Consider the following 20,021-nt stretch of genomic DNA (forward strand, 5'->3'; position numbering starts at 1 on the left):
TACACAACGGTTCCCAACACTAGTCCAGCAGTACATATACCATGCAGGTCTTAAAATATGGGAAATTAACTAGGCTTAGAATTTAAGAAAAAGCTATCATGTTTAGGTAATAGTGCCAGAAAAGGAGGTGGGATGGTTATATAGTAAGAATGAGGTTAGTTGATTCTTGTCTGTTATCAAAGAAGACCAAAATGATATCACTTTGTTAGAGATAAGTTTCAGTGTGTCTGGCTGTGGCTGATCAGATCAATATGAGCTCAGAATTCTCTACCACAGGTCAGGCAGAAATTGTCCATATGAACATTTAAGGTGGTCACTCTAAAATTACATATCTAATGCTTCCATTAAGTTGTTTCAAGTCTGCCTTGCTTATAGAGCTCGGCACCCCCTCTGATGAGGGCATACTATGCTGGGTGGTCCTGTGCCAGTGTCTCTCATGCTGTACAATCAATTCTAAAGTTCTTAAGAGAATCACTTCTTCTAACCCTACTGTGAGTGCTTGCCCTGTATGAGTTCTCTAAAAAGTCTTTCAGGCAAGAGTAAAGTTGTCATTTGAACATAGTGGCCAGCCCATCATAATTGTACTCTCTGAAGTAACATTGGAATGTTTGACAGTTTAGCTCAAGAAAGGTTCTCAGTGTCTGGTATCTTCTCCTGCCAGGTGATCTTCAGAATCTTCCTAAGACAATTTAAATGGAAACAATTCAGTTTCCTGACATGGAGCTGGAAGACTGTCCAGGTTTCACAGGATTATAGGGATGAGGTCAGTGCAACAGCTCTGTACACCTTCAGTTTGGTAGTCAGTCTAATACCTCTTGTAACTCACATTTTCTTTCAAAGCTTCCAAAATACTGAGTCAGCTCTGGCAATGTGAGTGTCAACCTCATTACCAATGTGTACCTTCCTGGAAATTACACTACCAAGGTAAGTGAACTTATCCACAGCATTTAAAACTTTTCCATTTGCTGAAATTATTGATTCTACATATGCATAGTTTGGTGTTGGCTGACAGAACACCTGCGTTTTCTTGATGCTGTTTGTTCGGACAAAATTAGCACAAGCAGGAGAGATTTGATCCCTACTTTGTTTATCTCAGTTTCAGAGGCTGCACTGAAAACACAATCATCTGCAAACAGAAAATCATACATCAACATTCCCAACACTTTGGTCTTTGCTTGTAACCTTTTCAAGTTAAAGAATTTTACATCAGTGCAGTAACTGACCTTGATGCCATGTTCATCCTCAGTGAAGGCATTTGATATGGCTGAAAACATCATGTTTAAAAAATATAGGAACAAGGTGAGCTTTGGTGACTGAGAAATCACAAAAGCATCATCCATTATCCAGAACCAGAGTAAGCATGTTGTCATGAAATTGAAGTAAAATTCACTGATGAATTTCTCCAGGCAATCAAATTTTGACATAATTTTCTGTAAGCCCTTAATGACTAATTGCATCAAAGGTCTTGGTCAGATCTACAAATGATGAATACAAACCTCTTTTCTCCTCCTAGCACTTTTCCTGTAATGACTGGGCAGTAAATACCATATTAACTGTTCCTCAAGGCCTCACTGGCTATCAGGAAGGTGACTATCTCCCAGGTAAAGGATATGTCTACTAAGGAAGGCTCTAACTTGCTAACAATGCCAAAGAGAGAAACACCCCTGTGATTGTCACAGGATAATCTTTACCTTCATAGAGTTGGACAAGACTCTTTGAATTCCTGGGGGATAACCTCTTCATGTGAAATAACTTAGGAAATTTCAAACAGCTTTTGAATGGGCAATTGATCCCCCCACCTTGCGAATCTCAGCTGGAATAGAATCAGCACTAGGTGCTTTGCCACGTGGAAGAAGTCTAATGGCATTCAAAGACTCTTTTTCAGTTAGAACTTCACTAGGGACAGATTAACTTCAACTTGAGGTAAATCATCATTGACTTCTGCATCGATTGGCTGTTAAGAACACTATGAAAGTGTTCAGGTCATCTCTCTAGGATCATATTCCTATAACTAGTCAATATGGCTCCATAAGCACTGAGTAGTTGAGATGTATGATTTGTATTTAGTCCATAAATAGCCTTTAGGGCATCATAAAGGCATTTTGGGTTTTAGTAACTGTATAAAATTGAATTTCTTCTGTCTTCTTACTGAGCCAAGAATTCTGCATCTTTCTAAACTTCACCTGTACTCTTCTTTTGATGCAATTAAATGCTACCTTCTTAGAAATTGATGAACTATCCTGCTGGAAAACCCTGTGAAGTTCTCATTTTTCCTTTAGTAGTTTATATATTTCCTTATCATTTTCATCAAACCAGTCTTGATATTTTCGAGTGTTCTGATCCAGATGAGCAAATGCACCAGATCTCTGTACACCAGATCTCTGAAAGCAAGCTCCTACTCCTTTTCTGCTCCTTTGTTGCCAACTATGGGTTGGTTCAACTTTCCCTCCAAATTAGCAACAAACTGTTCTTGCTTAAAGAAGCACTCTAATCTCTTGATGTTAATTCTTCTAGTAGTCATTTTGCCTTAGGGTTACCGTTTTGGTTGAATGTGAATATTTAGCTTGGAGTGGATGAGTCTGTGATCAGTCCAGCACTCTGCACACACATTGTCTTTGTTACTCTCACATCCTGTTTGTCTCTTCTTACAATCACAGAGTCTATTACATGTCAATATTTGCTGCAAGGGTACATCCAGGAAGATTTTTGCATTTAGGTAAATGGAAGAGAGTGTTCATGATGAGAAAGTCGTGAGTCCCAAGGATTCATTGCCATGTCTGGTAGTCTGCCTACTCTAGTATTAAAGTCACCCAGAATTATAAGCTTGATGATAAGGGTCTCCAGACCTTCATAAAATTTTTCTTTTGATTTCATCAGGATTTGTCATGGTGGGAGCATAGGCACTGATGATGTGGCTTTGTGTTTTCTTATAAGTGGCAATTACATAGTCTGTCATTCATTCCTCTCTTTTTTTTTAAGGATTTTTGCAAGGCAAATGGGGTTAAGTGGCTTGCCCAAGGCCACACAGTTAGGTAATTATTAAGTGTCTGAGGCCGGATTTGAACTCAGGTACTCCTGACTCCAGGGCCAGTGCTCTTATCCACTGGTCCACCTAGCCACCCCCATTCACTCCTCTTAAAAGGTTAATTTTGATTGCAAAAACTAATCAAAACCCTAGCTTCATAGTGCTCTCCTTCACTGCAGTCACTCCAAAAGAACACGTATCCACCTCTGACTTCAGTAAGCTGGACTTTATTTATCAATCTTGTTTCTCTCAGAGCAGCTATTTAGATATGATCTCTGCTGAGTTTTCTTACAAGAGTTATTTGTCTTTCAGGTTTATTGGATCTTGTGTCTTCTACACACATTCCATATACCAATGGTGGATGGGAATCATCTCTGAAGAAGTTTGTCTACAATTTTTTGTTTTGATCCCTACCTACTTCGGTAATCAGGCCAGGGTTAGGTAAGTAGACAATTTTTAGGGCACTTTTTTTAGTCCCTTCCTCTCATCAAAAGGTGAGCAATGCAATTATTAAAAAAGCTGCTCAGACATCCAGGGGGTTGCCAAATTCCTCTACCATTCCAGATGAAGAGATGACCCTATGGCCTGAGATGCCTATGTGTAGGGTTGTTTCTACAGTTCTATAGGGACAGCTAGATGGCACAGTGGATAGAGCACTGACCTTGTAGTCAGGAGGACAGGAGTTTGTATCCAGTCTCACACTCTTACTATTTGGGTGACCTTGGGCAAGTCACTTAACCCTGATTGCCTCACTTCCAGAGTCAACTCCAGTAAGCCTGATTCTGGCCACTGGAGATGATGCTTGAGGAGAGTGAGGTTGGTGCATGGCACCCCCCTCACTCAAATAGAATTCAAATGCTTGTCATGGCATCATCTTCCTGCTGTTGTGGTCTTTTTCAGAAATGAAGGACAAAAATTATTATTATTGAATCTAACATCTTTGAAATATTGTTGTTGTCGCTGTTGCAGCAGTTGCAAAACTGTTAATATTTTAGGTAGATGCTTTTTTATATAAAAAAAATCATCCAAAGAGTTGCACAGAATAAGAGGTTATAGGTTGGTTGTGAGCTATGTTGTACAGGGATATATCAAGCAAATGAGACCATGGATCCATTGAAAAACTGAAGCATATGCCCAAAGGACTAAATTTAAAAATATTGGCTCTTCCACCATAATTTGTCTAAATCCTTTCCATTTTCCATTAACTTTGCTATTTTCTGCATCAAAAAGAACAGAACTGGGGCGGCTAGGTGGCACAATAGACAGAGCACTGGCCCTGGAGTCAGGAGTACCTGAGTTCAAATCTGACCTCAGACACTTAATAATTACCTAGCTGTGTGGCCTTGGGCAAGTCCTTAACCCCATTGCCTTGCAAAAAAACTAAAAAAAAATGAATAGAACTTTAAAAAGAAACATATGCTGATGAATACATCAGACTGTAAAATAGAAAGGAGAGATTTAAAAAAATAAACTTTGATAGGTGGCTTCTAGAAGTCTGGATAATTAGGATTTGATGATCATCAAATAAATGCAAATTTATAATAAGAAGGAATACCAAAGATATAATGAAAAGGATGTATTCTGGGCCAACTTTGCAGTAGCATCAATGTCAAAGCTGAAGATTGGTTCTGACCAATTCTGCATCAATGGCAATCTGTGACTATAGATTTATGAGAACTTGTAAGCTTTATAAGAAAACAATAAGAGCTCTGCTGTGATCCTTTGCACCCTGGCAGAATTTGAACAAGCCGCCGAAGAAGTCAGTCAAAAACCTGAAATCCAAACCAGATGACCAGGAGATGTTGTTCATCTATAGTCACTACAAACAAGCCACAGTTGGAGATATAAATACAGAGCATCCGGGTATGGTGGACTTCAAAGGCAAAGCTAAGTGGGATGCCTGGAGCTCTTTGAAAGGGAAATCCAAAGAAGATGCCATGAAAGCTTAAGTTGCAAAAGTGGAAGAACTGAAAACAAAATATGGAATATAAAAGAAACTGGATTCGGACATCAGCGTGCACTTTTGAAGCTAAACTAAAATAATGTTTGATTTCCTAATCCTGTGGTCAAAGTCAAACCAGTGTAAATAATGTGCAGCAGTGAGAGTTGGCATGGCTACTCTAGTCCCATCAGGTTACACAGCTATCTAGCTGTTGAATTGGAGAGCCAAGTAATTAGTAATCTTGGTTCAATAGTTTTTAATAGTTTTCTTTAATCTGTAAATCAATAAAGTGCTTTTGTTAGTTTTAAAAAAAGAAAACAATAAAAAAAGATGGAAATTCTTTAAAATAGTCATCAGCAATTAGTCTTAAGAGATCTGGGGGTAATGTAGACTGGAATTGAGGCTGATTTCTTTTTGTAATTTATGTTCAATACTGGGATAAAATGAGATACCTGTAGGTTGTTCAACAATTAACAAAAGGAGATTTATTTAGCCTAAGCAGAAGGGATACTTAACAAGAATATACACTGAGGATGCACTGAGTTAATTCAGTTGAACAAAAATATCCTTAGTTGAGTTGCCCAATAATAATGTTTGTCTTTCATTCTTGAAGAAGATCAAAATATCAGGGAAGTGATGCCATGACAAACACATGAACTGGATTTGAGTGAGGGGATGCTGGGCTAAATCAACAGCCTCACAATCTCTTCCAGAGACATCTGGATCCAGTGGCCAGATATGAATCATGTACCCATGATTGATAATGTACCCATTGTATGCCCATTATAGTTCACAGTCAAGCATCAGAGCCTACCCAGAACTACTTGTGATTGTTTTGTTATGCTAATATCTAAAACTTTTGTTTCTTGAGTCAATCAAGTCTTGAGAATAGTTTCAATACCTTTTTTTGGTTTTTTTTTTTTTTGGTTTTGCAAGGCAATGGAGTTAAATGACTACAGGTCTGGTGCTCTATCTACTGTACCACCTAGCTTCCCCAGTTTCAATACCTTTTAAGGAAAAACTAGTCTACTTTGTATGGGGAAAAGAATTAGAATATTGCTCCCACTATACTCTACCCCTTGGAGTTTAGAGACAGTTTCTCTGAAGATGAGTTGTACAATGGTCACTGAGTCTTGAATTGGCAGCAATGTAGAGGAGTCAATCAGATCTATATTACAGTAAATAATGGGCTAGGGTGGGCTTGCTTTTTTACTCCCCATGACATTGCCCACTTTTCAGATACAGAAAAGACAATGCTTAATGATTCTCAAAAGCCTAAATACATTTCTGTAATTCAGGATATGGCCAAATATGCCAATTGTAGCCCATTTTATTTGCTGAGGGCAGGCAAAGGATGCTGCATCAAGGGCCTTCTTTTAGTAGGCTTTCCCCAAGGCAATTAGTTGGTGAAGACCATTACCAATACAAAGACTTCTAGTCTTAGAAAGGAAGAGTACAGCTCATTCTTCCAAATTTGTCCTTTTTAATTTGAGGAAAATTGTCTTCAATTCCCCAAAGTTTAATTTATCCTGGCTGTCTTGGAAGTAAACTTAATTCTGATGAAATGACCTAGTAGAATTTGGAAAAGTCTTAAACTTTCAATCAGAAAAGCCCAGAAACTACATAGCTGGTGGGCCTACAGCAATTATCTTCAAGGTATTATTCTCATGGACATAGAGAATATAAATAAAAATACTTTTTTGCTGAGTTGCTTATAGGATGTTTATTCTCTAATAGCTAGAGTGGGGAATACCTCATCACAAGAAGCGAGAAGAAAATCTTAGCGCCCTTCCTCTGTACTATCACCTGCTTTTTCAAGAATGTCAATCTATTCCCATACCAAAGAGCAAAAAATTTTATTCTAGAATAGACCTGACTCAGACTAGTCTTAAGAGTTTATATTTAATTTTGAAACAAAATGAGGTCTTCTTAATTCAACAGTTAATTAAGATATCATCTGCCTTCTTACTGAGCCAAGAGTCCTGAATCTCTCTGTTTCACTTGGACTTTACTTTTAATGGAATTGAATGCTGCCTTCTTAGAAATGGATGACTCTCCTGCTGGTAAAACTCAGTGGAGTTCTCGTTTTTTCATTTGGCAGCTTCTATATTTCCCCATCATTTTCACCAAACCAGTCTAGGTGTTTGTGAGTGTTCTGGCCCAGATGAGCAAATGCAGTGCTATCTACCAAATCTCTGAAAGTTGCCCACTCCTTTTCTGCTCTGTGTGTTGGCTTGGTTTTCCCCTACAAGTTAGCAACAAATTATTTAGGCTCAGAGAGACACTCAAATCTCTTGACATTAATTCTTCTGGTATTCATTTTGCCTTAGGGTTGATGCTTTGATTGAATGTGAATATTTAACTTAGAGAGGATGGGTTTGTGATCAGTCTAGCACGCTGTACCACACATTGCCTTCGTCTCACATCCTGTCTCTTCTCCTTACCATCACATAGTCTAATAGGTCTCAATGTTTGCTGCAAGGGTGCATCCAGGAAGTTTCATTGTGTTTAGGTAAGTGGAAGATAGTATTTGTGATGAGGTAATTTTTATGCACAAGTCTTCAGTAGAAGGTGACCATTGCTGTTGCTGTTTCCAACTCTGTTCCTCTCAATGACTCCCTGCCATGTCTGGTAATCTGAGCCTACTCTACATTAAAGTCACCCAGAATTATAAGCTTGTCCTCTTTTGGTACAATGATAACAAGGGTCTCCAGGACTTCATAAATTTTTCTTTAATTTCATCAGTGTCCATCATGGTGGCAGTATAGGCACTGATTATGGTGGCATGGCATTTTCTTGGAAGTGGCAATCACATTGTCATGAGCCTGTCATTCATTCCTTTTAGTAGGAACTCAAGAATGTTGACTAGATTAGTTCTGATTGCAAAAACTACCCCAGCTTCTTATCATTCCTTTTTACTGTGACTACTCCAGAAAAACATATCCAACTCTGACTTCAGTAAGCTTGCCTTGATTTGCCAACCTGGTTTCACTCAGGGTCACTTTGTGGATATGATACTTGCTGAATTCTCTCGAAACAATAGCTATTCATCTTTCCAGCCTATTGGATCTTGTGTTGTCTATGAGTGTGCACATGTTCCATGCACGGATGGTGAGTGGAATCTTCTTTGAAGAAGTTTTTGTAGATTCTTTTGTGTCTCAACCTCACTGTGGGATTCCCTGCCTGCTGCTTTAATCAGGTCAGGATTGGGTAAGCAGACAATTTTTAGGGTACCTTTTCTAACCCTTTCCTTGCATTAGGAGGTAAGCAGTAGAATCCTTCAAAGGGCTGCTCAGTCACCCAGGGGGTTGCAGATCTGCTTTCAGTGGACAAATGACCCTATGACCCTGGGCTACCTATGTGCAGGGTTGTGATTACAGCTCCTAGTGTATCCACACCTGCTGCTTCATCATTTGCCTGTTGCCACAGGAGTGATGGTTATGAGTAATGCCTTTTGTTGCATGTGTAAATTGATTTAAGTGAAGTAGAGCTGCATGAAATCACCTGCCTCACTCTCTCTTCCAAAGTCATCATGATCCAGCATAGTAAGATAGGGTCAAGACAACTGGTGATGGCTTTAGATGCAGTGGATGACCTTAGTCATCCACTGCATGTCTAACCAAGCTCTAAGTGCTCCACAGCACCTGCTTCAGCTGGCTCCATGGCTGTTGGAACAAACTGATCTCTGCCCCTTCCACCAGTGGAAGACTTCATATTCTTGGGTTAGACACACCCCACTACTCATCAATGAGTTTGAGACTCCCTCAGTTACCTTCAACCTGATTTAGCCTGCCTGCTGAAACAGTTTACTGGGATGTGGCTGCTGTGCATGCTACAGCTTCTTGGAGCCACAGGCGAGAATTAGGTGGCTCAGGTGGACATCAAATATGGAAAGTAACCCTGAAGAGGACTTGGCAGCCTTCATACCAAGGTACTAGTCTTCCTTGAACACACCCTACATCCCAATCTTGTGCAGACAGTAACAAACTAAACTGCTTTTATGATGCACTGAAAGCTATTTATGGGTCAAAGATATATGGTACATCTCAACTACTCAGTGCTGATGGATCCACATTGATTAATGATAGGTACTTGATCCTAGAGAGATGGGCTGAACTCTTCCATAGTGTTCTTAACAGACCATCATCAATCAAGGCAGAAGGCAATGATCATTTATCTCAAGTTGAAGTCAATCAGTCCCTAGCTGAAGCTCCAACTGAAGAAGAGTTTTTGAATACCATTAGGCTCCATTCAAGTGGCAAAGCACGTGGTGCTGATTCTATTCCAGCTGAGATCTACAAGGTGGGGGATCCATTGCTCATCCAAAAACTGACTGAAATTTTCTAGGTTATATGGTATGAAGAAGTTGTTCCCCAAGAATTCAAGGGTGCCTCCAATGTCCATCTCTATAAAGGTAAAGGTAAGAAAAAAATGTTCCAAATCACTATAGATTAGAGAAATGCAAATTAAAACAACAGCAAGGTATTATCTCACACCTATTAGATTAGCCCAGATGAGAAAAAAGGGAAAATGATCAATGTTGGAGAGGTTGTTGGAGGATTGAGACACTGTTGTATTGCTGTGGAGTTCTGACCGGATTCAGCCTTTCTGGAGAGCAATATGGAACTATGTCTAAAGAGCAATAAAACTGTTCATACCCTTTGACCCAGCAATTCCAATTCTAGGACTATATCCAGAAGAAATTGTAAAAAATGGGAAAAGTCCTACATGTTCCAAAATATTCATAACAGTTCTTTTTTTGTGGCAAAGAATTGGAAATTGAGAGGATGCCCATCAATTGGGGAATGGCTAAACAAGTTATGGTACATGAATGTTATGGAATATTATTGTTTTATAAAACCATAAATGGTCAGACTCTAGAGAAGCATGGAATGACTTACAGGATTTGATGCTGAGCAAAAGGAAGAGAGCTAAGTGAACAATGTATACAAGAACATTATGAGATGAACAACCTTGATGGAAGCAACTCCTCATGATATCCAGAGAGCTAGGATAACTAAAAACAAAACAAAACACACAGAAAAAAAAATAACCCTTCCAAATCTGATGAACACTTCATAAAAATTATCTCTTATGTATCTCTTTTCCTTAATTCTAATTCTCCATGCCCAAAATTACTAATTTGTAAATATGTTTTACAAAATTTGCATATAAAATGCTAACCTGACTGTTCCCTACTGAGGGGAGGGGGGGTGGGAAGGAAGGGTGGAGGAAAATTTTTAACTTGAAAATATGCATATACAAATGAATGAAAATAAATAAAATTTTAAAAATAAAGGTAAATAGAATAGATTGTTCTGTGACAATCAGAGGGGTATTTCTCTGTTAGTCATTGCTGGTCAGATTCTTGCCCAAGTCCTTCTCAATAAGCTAATCCTTCACCTGGAAATTGATCACCTTCCTGAGAGTCAATGAGGCTTCAGAAAGGGTAGAGGAACAGCTGATATAGTGTTTGCTGCCTGACAACTCCAGGAAAAATGTCAGGAACAGAACAGGGGTTCGTATGCAACATTTGTAGATTTGACCAAGGCTTTTGATACCATCAGTCATGAAGATTTATGGAAAATGATGCCAAAATTTGGTTTCCCAGAAAAGTTCATCAGTATTGTACATCAATTTCATGATGGTATGCTTGCCTGAGTTCTGGATAGCGGATGATGCTCTCGAGATTTTCCAGTCACCAATGGCGTAAACAAACATATATCCTTACTCCCATATTTTTCAGCATTATGTTTTCAGCCATATTATCAAATGTCTTCATTGAGAATGAATATGGTCTCAAGGTCAGCTACTTCACTGATGGCAAATTCTTTAACTTGAAAAGACTACAAGCCAAGACCAAATGAGGGAGTATGGGTTCATGTTATTCTGTTTGCAAATGACTATGCTCTCAATGCAGACTCTGAGATGCAACAAAATATGGATGGATTCTCTTCTTCTTGTGCTAAATTTGGTCTAACAATTAACATCAAGAAAACACAGGTACTCCATCAGCCAGCACCACACCATCCATATGTGGAACCATTGATTACAGCAAATGGAGAAGTTTTGAGTACTGTGGAAAAGTTCACTTTACTCTGACAGTGTCCTTTCCAATGAGGTACACATTGACAATGAGGTTGACACTCATGTTGCCAGAGCTAGCTCAGTATTTGGGAAACTTCAAAAGAAAATATGGGGGGAAGCTAGGTGGCACAATGGATAGAGTACTGGCCTTGGAGTCAGGAGTACCTGAGTTCAAATCTTGCCTCAGACACTTAATAATTACCTAGCCATGTAGCCTTGGGCAAGCCACTTAACCCCATTGCCTTAGAAAATCTAAAAAAAAAAAGTATGGGAGAGAAAGAGGTATTAGACTGACACTAAACTGAAGGTCTACAGAGCCATTGTGTTGTCCTCAACGCTCTATGCCTGTGAAAAACCTGAACAGTCTACCTGAGTCATGTCAGGAAACTGAATTGTTTCAATTTAAATTGTCTTAGGAAGATTCTGAAGATCACCTGGCAGAAGATACCAGACAATGAGGTCCTTTCTTGAGCTAAACTGCCTAGCATTCCAAACTTACAACAGAGAGTGCAACTATTATGGGCTGGACACGTTGTTAGAATGGCAGGTGTATGCTTGCCAAAGAAACCATTTTATGGAGAACTCACAAAAGTGAAGAGCTCATAAGGAGATCAAAAGAAGTGATACCAGGATACCCTGAAGGTCTCATTAAAGAAGTTTAGAATTGATTGTACTGGGGCGGCTGAGTCAAGAGTTACCTGAGTTCAAATTAGGCCTCAGGCACTTAATAATTACCTGTGTGGCCCTGGGCAAGCCACTTAACTCCATTTGCCTTGCAAAAACTAAATAAAAAAAAGAATTGATTGTACAGCATGGGATACACTGGCATAGGACCTCCCAGCATGGCATGCCCTCATCAGTAAGGGGACCGTACTCTTTGAGGAAGGTAGAATTGAAGCAGCTCAAAGGAAACATGACATACATAAATTTAGAGTACCCATCCCAGGTGTTCACATTGTGCCCAATCTGTGGTAGAGCATTCTGAGCTCGTATTGGTCTGATCAACCACAGTCAAACACACTGTAATTTGTCTCAGATATAGTGATGTCATTTTGATCTTCTTCGATCATGAAGGACAAGAACCAACCAATATAAGATTACACCTCAAGTTGATTCAGTTGAGTGAAGCTCCCTTGCCTGAGCTGCCAAATATGGTCCACAATAAAACATTAGAGCAAGTGTGTCCAACCTGTGTCTTACCACCTTGCTTTTGCAATTCAATCCAGAAGAGCTAAAAAGTTGAACATCCCTACATTAGAGAACATTTGGAGCTCAGTTGAACAGGAAGTGATGTCAACACCCTGAGTTTTTCAGCCCCTTGAATCACTAAGTTCTTGAGGATAGTTTCACTATGTTTTTTTTTTCTTCAGGCAATTGGGGTTAAGTGACTTGCTCAGAGTCACACAGCTCAGTCCTCCTGACTCTAGGACCAGTGCTTTATCCACTGTGCCATTTAGCTATCCCAGTTTCACTACCTTTTAAGAAAAAACTAGGTCTAATTTGCAGGGGGAAGGTCCAATCATTTTAAAGGATAGATGATCACTTGTCAGATTTGCAGCAAAGCGTGGTGAATAGAGAATTAGAGTTTATATCCAAATCTTGTTTCACACTAAGCTATGTTACCTTGAGGAGATCACTTAATCTTTCTCAACCTCAATTTCCCCAGTTGTTATGAGGATCAAATGAGATAAGGTAAGAAAATCAACTTACAAACCTTGAATCACTATATAAATGTTAGCTATTATAATAATAGTAGTGAAATACCATTATTTTATGTTTTTCCTGTGTAGATTGGCCCAGGTGGCCTGTGGAGTCTTTTTTCAACTGATATTCTGAAAGGAAAATTTGAGCATGATGAAAGTGATAAGGATAGGTGCTCTAGAATAGTTAAAATAAAAACAACATCATATTATAAAATTATTAGAAAAGTAAAATGAAAATCATGAATGTATCAATAGAAGGAAGTAGGAATTTAAATGAAGCTCAATAGGGCTAAAAAACAAAGACAATTACTGGTGTGAACTTTAATGCTATTTTTGTCTTCAATGGAAAGATACATTTTTAAAAATGAATTAAATTGAAAGTAATAAAGAAGATGTGAACCCTGAAAAAGATCAGAAATGATATATCTTAAAAGTTCAAGTTGCATTTGATGGTCATTTCAATAATTTGAATTATTCAAAATTCTTTTGAATAAATTACAATAATATCTCATTTACATGTCCTTTTTTTAAGGGTTTTTTTTTTTTGCAAGGCAAATGGGCTTAAGTGGCTTGCCCAAGGCCACACAGCTAGGTAATTATTAAGTGTCTGAGACCAGATTTGAACCCAGGTACTCCTGACTCCAAGGCTGGTGCTTTATCCACTACACCACCTAGCCGCCCCTACATGTTGTTTTAAGGCTTACAAAATACACTTGACCTCAGTAAACTGTGAAATTTTGTGTAATAAAAGAAAATGGAAGCAAAAAAATAACCTGATAAGGATAAGTAAGATAAAGGATATAGATAAAGCATTGAATCTCTTCTGTGGGGAGAAAGAGTTCTATGTATGAACACCTTAAAACAGTATAATGGTCCTAACTAGTCATAATAACTATCTTAAAAGAATATAACCACCATTGTGATGAATATAGAAAAAGGTACTATCACAGAGAACTCTGTCATTTAAAACTTCAAAGATCATAACGAACTCCATCAATAATTGTATACCTACAAATGAAAGAAATGGAAGAAAAAAGAGAGCACATTGTACTGATGACTCATTCAGCAGCTAACCACACTATCAGTTTTTGTTACTTCTTCAGATTAATTCGTTTATTTTTCATACATCAGTTTTTTAATCCCCTATCTGCACAAAATTTTATTAACATCTCTTCCTCATCCCCTCCTCCAATTTCTTTCCTAACTTCTTTCTAAGTGTATATGAAGTATGCATTAGTCCTTTGATTTCAAATTAAAGAAGCAAAGAAAGAGAAACTGTCCTGATGATTATTTGGCAGATCAAAGCTCATTGTAGATTTCTTCTTAAAAGCATTTCCCCCTTTCATGATTGAAAGTTATGCATAGTGAAAGCAACTTACTTCCTGTGGCTTTTATCATATATTTGTTGTTTTTATTGTTTTAAAAAGATAGTCATTCTCCAGAAATCTTGCAAATGTTTAGCTTAAACCTTTCATCGATGTGTTTTTTTTTAATTTGCTTTGGGTTTGTGATTTATTCCACTGTATTTCCATGTGTGTCCTATAATTTTCCTTGCTGTGACTGGCATGTAGGCTGTATTATTTATGATAATTGCCAGCAGGTACATTGTAATTATAGTATTCTGCCTGCTGGAGTTGGATAGTTGGAACAAACTATGGAAATATATAAAAGAACCAAGTTGTCAAGTCATAGTGACAATGTTATTTGATATTTAAAAGTGTGTGGTTGGCACCATAGACAACAACTATTATACAGTGGACTCAGTCTGAATTTTAATAGAGTGAGGAAAATAAAGGGATACACTCAGGAAAAATGGTAAAAGTCTTGAAATTACATGTTGATTCAATTAAGGATAGTAACTATTAAACATTCTAGGTCAAGATTATTCCCTGAGGAGCCTTAAGAATGAAAAAGAGTAGAACAAATGCCACAGAAGACCTTGAATAATAATGCTAGATAACAGTTATATACATCAATTTGCATTTATTAACTTATTTGAACAGCACAACAGTCCTGTGAGAGAAGTATTACAGGTATGAACATCTTCATTTTACAGATGAGGAAATTGCAACTCAGAGAGGTAATATATATATATAGCAAGTACAAGAGAAGAGATTCTAAGTCTCTTTAGATTTTAAGTCCAGCCCTTTTTCCATAATTCCAGACCATTTCAGGAATGGATGAGATGGAAGAAAAAAAATATTCCAACAGGAACCAACATCTGTTACATAAGGGGCAATTGTATCTCAAACTATCAAAAATTAGTTATGTGTCTGTATCTAGATCCTATATTTGGAGGGAGAGAGTAGTATAATGGAGAGAGCTCACCAAACTTGTTATCAGAAGACCTGGGTTTGATTCCTGCCTGGCACTTATTAATTGTGATCATAGGTAAGTCAATTTACCTCTATACCAGTTTGCTCATCTGTAAAATTTCTTATACCTTCATTTATCAAATCACAGCATTTATGTGTGGGGGGAAGCAATTATAAACCTTAAAGTAAATGTGAAATCTTTTTATTATTTTGAAATGTTTGTAAGTTTATCTGACTATATAGTGCAGAGGCACTGTCATGATTCCTAAACATTCTTGATTTTTTTTTCTTAAATGCTTATGTTCATTGGAGAGGTGGTGAGTTTGAATCCTTGATTTTTGAGGTAGTGGAACTTGGAGCTGAGGGCCTGGAAACAAGGAATATACCTAGAGACTCTCCAGGAATATAAATATAAATATATATATATATATATTTAATACATATACATATGATAATATGCATGTATATGTATATTCATGAATATCATTATATTTCAAACATAATTGGGTTTCCTTTGCAATCCCACTTATTTTATGCATGTGAAAACATAACTCTGAAAAAAAGACCCTGAATTACACCAAACTGGTTTATAATATATTAAAAAAAAGTTAAGAACTTCTGCCATCAGGTTAATACTAGTCATGCCATTTTCCACTGAGCCACCTTCAACTGAATGACCAATTTCACATTGCATTTTAATTGAAGGAAGTGGTAAGAATGTGGATATTTTACCTGGAACCGTGATTTCACTGGTGTAGGGACTTCCCCCAAGAGGAAACTTTTTTCTACTGAGGCAGAACAGTAACTGTTCTGCATTTTATTTACCCAGGGTCACATAGTCAGTGTCAGAGGCAGAATTGAATCAGAGACAGATGAAAAATAGAAATGAGAGATTATTTGGGATTGTTGGTGTAGTCTTCCAAATTCTAAAGATGACTCTCTGTTTACTATATTATGCTGTCTCCAGTACAGATAAGAAAAAGAAAACCACTCCAATTTTTTTTGCCAAGAAAACTCACATGGGTTCAGGAAAGGGTAGACAAGACTGAACATCAATAACTCTGATTCAGGATTAAGTTTTATCATAATGACTCTTCAATATAGTGCCTTAATTCAAACTGAAGTTGTTCAAGACAGATGAAAAATTAAAATGAGGGCCATTTGGGATTGTTTTGTGTAGTCTGTAAAAAGCTTATTTTTTTTAAAATGCCAGCTCTAGCTTTGAATGGTGTTATGCAGATTGTGGAATGGAGATCTAGTGCATACACAGAGCACCTTCTCACATGGTATCCCCTCGCATGGTGAGTTGAGAATAGGGATCTTGTTTTTTAGTCATGATTATTTGTAATGGGAAATGATGCCTTGGAGAGAAAATGAAGTATGCCTAGACATGCTGGTTCTGGTTGGTTAGGTGGTAAATAGAGGCTCTTTTGATAGACTTGGACTGTCTCATCATTCTTTTATTGATTATGTACAATCAATGACCCTGTGAATCCAAGTCCTGGGTTCCCTCTTGCCTGTTTGTTCTGTTCCATTCTCGAGCGAAGCTGCCTAGCATTCTCTTTAAAATTAAGGGAATAGATAGTCCTGTGACAATCACAGGGGTTTTTCTCTTTTAGTCATTGCTGGTAAGATTCTTTCCAGAGTCCTATTCAATAGGCTGATCCTTCACCTGGAGTGTTGGTCACTTTCCTAAGAGCCAGTGTGGCTTCAGAAAGGGTCAAGGAACAGTTGATAGAGTGTTCGCTGCCTGACAACTCCAGGAAAAATGCTAGGTACAACCACACACCTCTCAGACTGGCCAATATGACCAGAAAAGACAATGATCAATGTTGGAACGGATGTGGGAAATCTGGGACATGTGTGCATTGTTGGTGAACTCATCCAATCTTTCTGGAGAGCAATTTAGAATTACACCCAAAGGGCAATAAAAATGTGCATACTCTTTGATTCAGCAATATCTGTACTGGGTCTTTACCCTGAAGACATGATGAAAAAAAGGGTAAAAAATATCACTTGTACAAAAATATTCATAGCAGCCCTGTTTGTGGTGGCAAAGAATTGGAAATTGAGTGAAAGTACATCAATTGGGAAAAGGCTGAACAAATTGTGACATATGTATGTTATGGAACACTATTGTTCTATTAGAAACCAGGAGGGACAGGAATTCAGAGAAGCCAGGAAGGATTTACATGAACTGATGCTGAGCAAGATGAGCAGAACCAGAAAAACATTGTACACTATAACAGCAACATGGAATTGATGATCTATCTTAATGGACTCGCTCATTTCACCAGTGCAACAATCAGGGATATCTGTGATGAAGAATACCATCTGTATCCAGAGAAAGAATCATGGAGTTTGACCAAAGAACAAAGACTATTATCTCTAATTTTTTAAACAAAGTTATATTATATAATTTTGCTATCTCTTATACTTTATTTTTCCTTAAGTATATGATTTCTCTCTCAATACATTCAATTTGGATCAATGTATAGCATGGAAACAATGTAAAGACTATCAGACTGCTTTCTGTGGGAGGTGGGGGGAGGGAAGCAAGATTGGGGGAAAATTGTAAAATTCAAAAATAAATAAATTTTTAAAAATAACAAAGAAAGAAAAATGCCAGAAACAGAACAGAGGTCTGCATACAACATTTGTAAATCTGTCCAATGTCTTTAATACCATCAGTCATGAGGGTTTATGGAAAATTATGTCAAAATTTGGTTGCCTGGAGAAGTTCATTAGTATTGTACGTCAGTTCCAGGGTGGCCTGCGTGTCTGGGTTCTCCGAATGATGCTCTTGAAATTTCCCAATCACCAATGGAATGAAACAAAGATGTATCCTTGCTCCCATGCTTTACAGCATGATGTTTTCATCCATGCTATCAAACACCTTCACTGAGTATGAACTAAAGGTCAGCTCAAGGTCAGCTACTTTACTGATGGCAAATTTTTCCACTTGAAAAGGCTACAAGCCAATACAAAAGTGAGGGAGTGTTGGTGCATGATCTTCTCTTTGTAGATGACTGTGCACTCAGTGCAGCCTTTGAAACTGAGATGCAGTAAAGTATGAAAGGATTCTCTGCTGTTTGTGGTAATTTTGGTTTAACAATTAACACCAAGAAAACATGGGTGCTCCATCAGCCAGCACCACACCATCCATATGTGGAACCATCAATTACAACAAATGGAGAAGTTTTGAATACTGTGGACAAGTTCATTTACCTTGGCAGTGCTCTTTCCAAGAGGTACACATTGACTCACATTGCCAGAGCTACTCAATATTTGGGAGGCTCTGAAAGAAAGTATGGGAGAGGAAAGGTCTTATTAGACTGCCTACCAAACTGAAGGTCTACAGATCCTTTGTGATGACCTCATTGCTATATGGTTGTGAAACCTAGACAGTCTACCAGAGTCATGTCAGGAAACTGAATTGTTTCTATTTAAATTGTCTTAGGAAGATTCTGAAGATCACCTGGCAGAAGATACCAAACACTGAGGTCCTTTCTTGAGCTAAGCTGCCTAGTATTCCAACATTACTACAGAGAGGGCAGCTATGATGAGCTAGACATGTTAGAATGGCAGATGTATGCTTGCCAAAACAACTCTTTTATCGAGAATTCACACGGGGCAAACACTCACAACGGGGTCAGAAGAAGTGATATTGAGACACTCTGAAGTCTCACTGAAGAACTTTAGAATTGATTGTACAGCTTGGGAAACACTGGTACAGGACTGCCCCACATGGTGTGCCCTCATCAGAGTGGGTACTATGCTCTGTGAAGAAGGTGGAATTGAAGCAGCTCAAAAGAAAAGTGGCATCCTTAAGTTTAGAGTACCCACCCCAACCTGTGGTACAGCATTCTGAATTTGTATTGGGCTAATCAGTCACAGTAGGACACACTAATTTATCTCACACATAGTGATGTCATTTTGGTCTTGTTGGATAACTAAGGACAAGAATCAACCATCCAGGTGAAGGGAGAGCAGTACCTTTGTGTTTCATGGGTTGGGTTTTGCAGTCAGCTCAGCCTTGATGTTCTAAGTAGCAAGGATTGACTTTTGAGACCTAGTCCACTAGTAGCTAAGACAATGATTCATTCAATAAGCAATACTACATTTGGTTATGAACTTAGTGAGACTAATGCTATGCCAAAAATGAGTTAAATGTGAGCCCACTCTCCTTAGAAACTGAGATGAGCTAGCATATGTTCCAAAGGAGTAGGGGAGAAATATGTTGGTACTTTTGTATTGCCCTATCTTTAAAATAAATATCCCTTTGTAAAAGTTGATGTTAAATGAAATTGGGGTACTAGTCACTGGCAGACAAAGGGGGAAACAAAGCTTGTTTCTGACAAACCAATAAAGATAGAGAAGAGATCCATTAAAATTCAGAGTATTCCAAGAACTCTTAGGGGGAGAAAGAGCTAGACTGGATCTGGGATATTAAGCTAGATTTGATACTTTTACATAAAAAAACATGAAATCTTCCTAAAATTTTAGTGTAATTTTAAATGACATGGTTAATATGTTAAAAAGGAAGGCACATGGTTGCTTCACTGACTTTTATTTCTAGCCTTATTCTGAGGGAGTTCAGGTCATGTACAATAACAGATAGTTTTTGAAACATTGCTTAAATAAGGAAACTTGGTTTATAAAATATAAGCAAATTTCTATGAGTTTGTTCTGTCTTTATTAAAGTATAAGTGCTTAAAGAACTTAAAAATATTTTCCTTTATTTTTAAGCCCTTAGAAGAGTGCTTACACAAATATGATCAAACAACTTTTTGCAATGATTAGAGCTCTAAGTAGTTAGTAGAATTTTGTAAGCATCTCTGCAGAAAATTACTTAAGCTCTAAAGATTTATTTCTAAATCAATCAGTTTTAAAGGAAAGTTCTTTTAAGACTAATAAAGTATCTATGTATACAAAAGAGCAGAGCAAAT

General features: G+C 37.8%; 1 pseudogene; it reads left to right on the forward strand.

Moving 5' to 3' along the window:
• The first annotated feature begins 4,824 nt into the window (after positions 1–4,824).
• LOC141501463 (acyl-CoA-binding protein pseudogene) lies at positions 4,825–5,016 on the forward strand (annotated as a pseudogene).
• Positions 5,017–20,021: the final 15,005 nt, after the last annotated feature.

The sequence above is a fragment of the Macrotis lagotis genome, chromosome X, assembly GCF_037893015.1.
Source record: "Macrotis lagotis isolate mMagLag1 chromosome X, bilby.v1.9.chrom.fasta, whole genome shotgun sequence".
Lineage (NCBI taxonomy): Eukaryota > Metazoa > Chordata > Mammalia > Peramelemorphia > Peramelidae > Macrotis > Macrotis lagotis.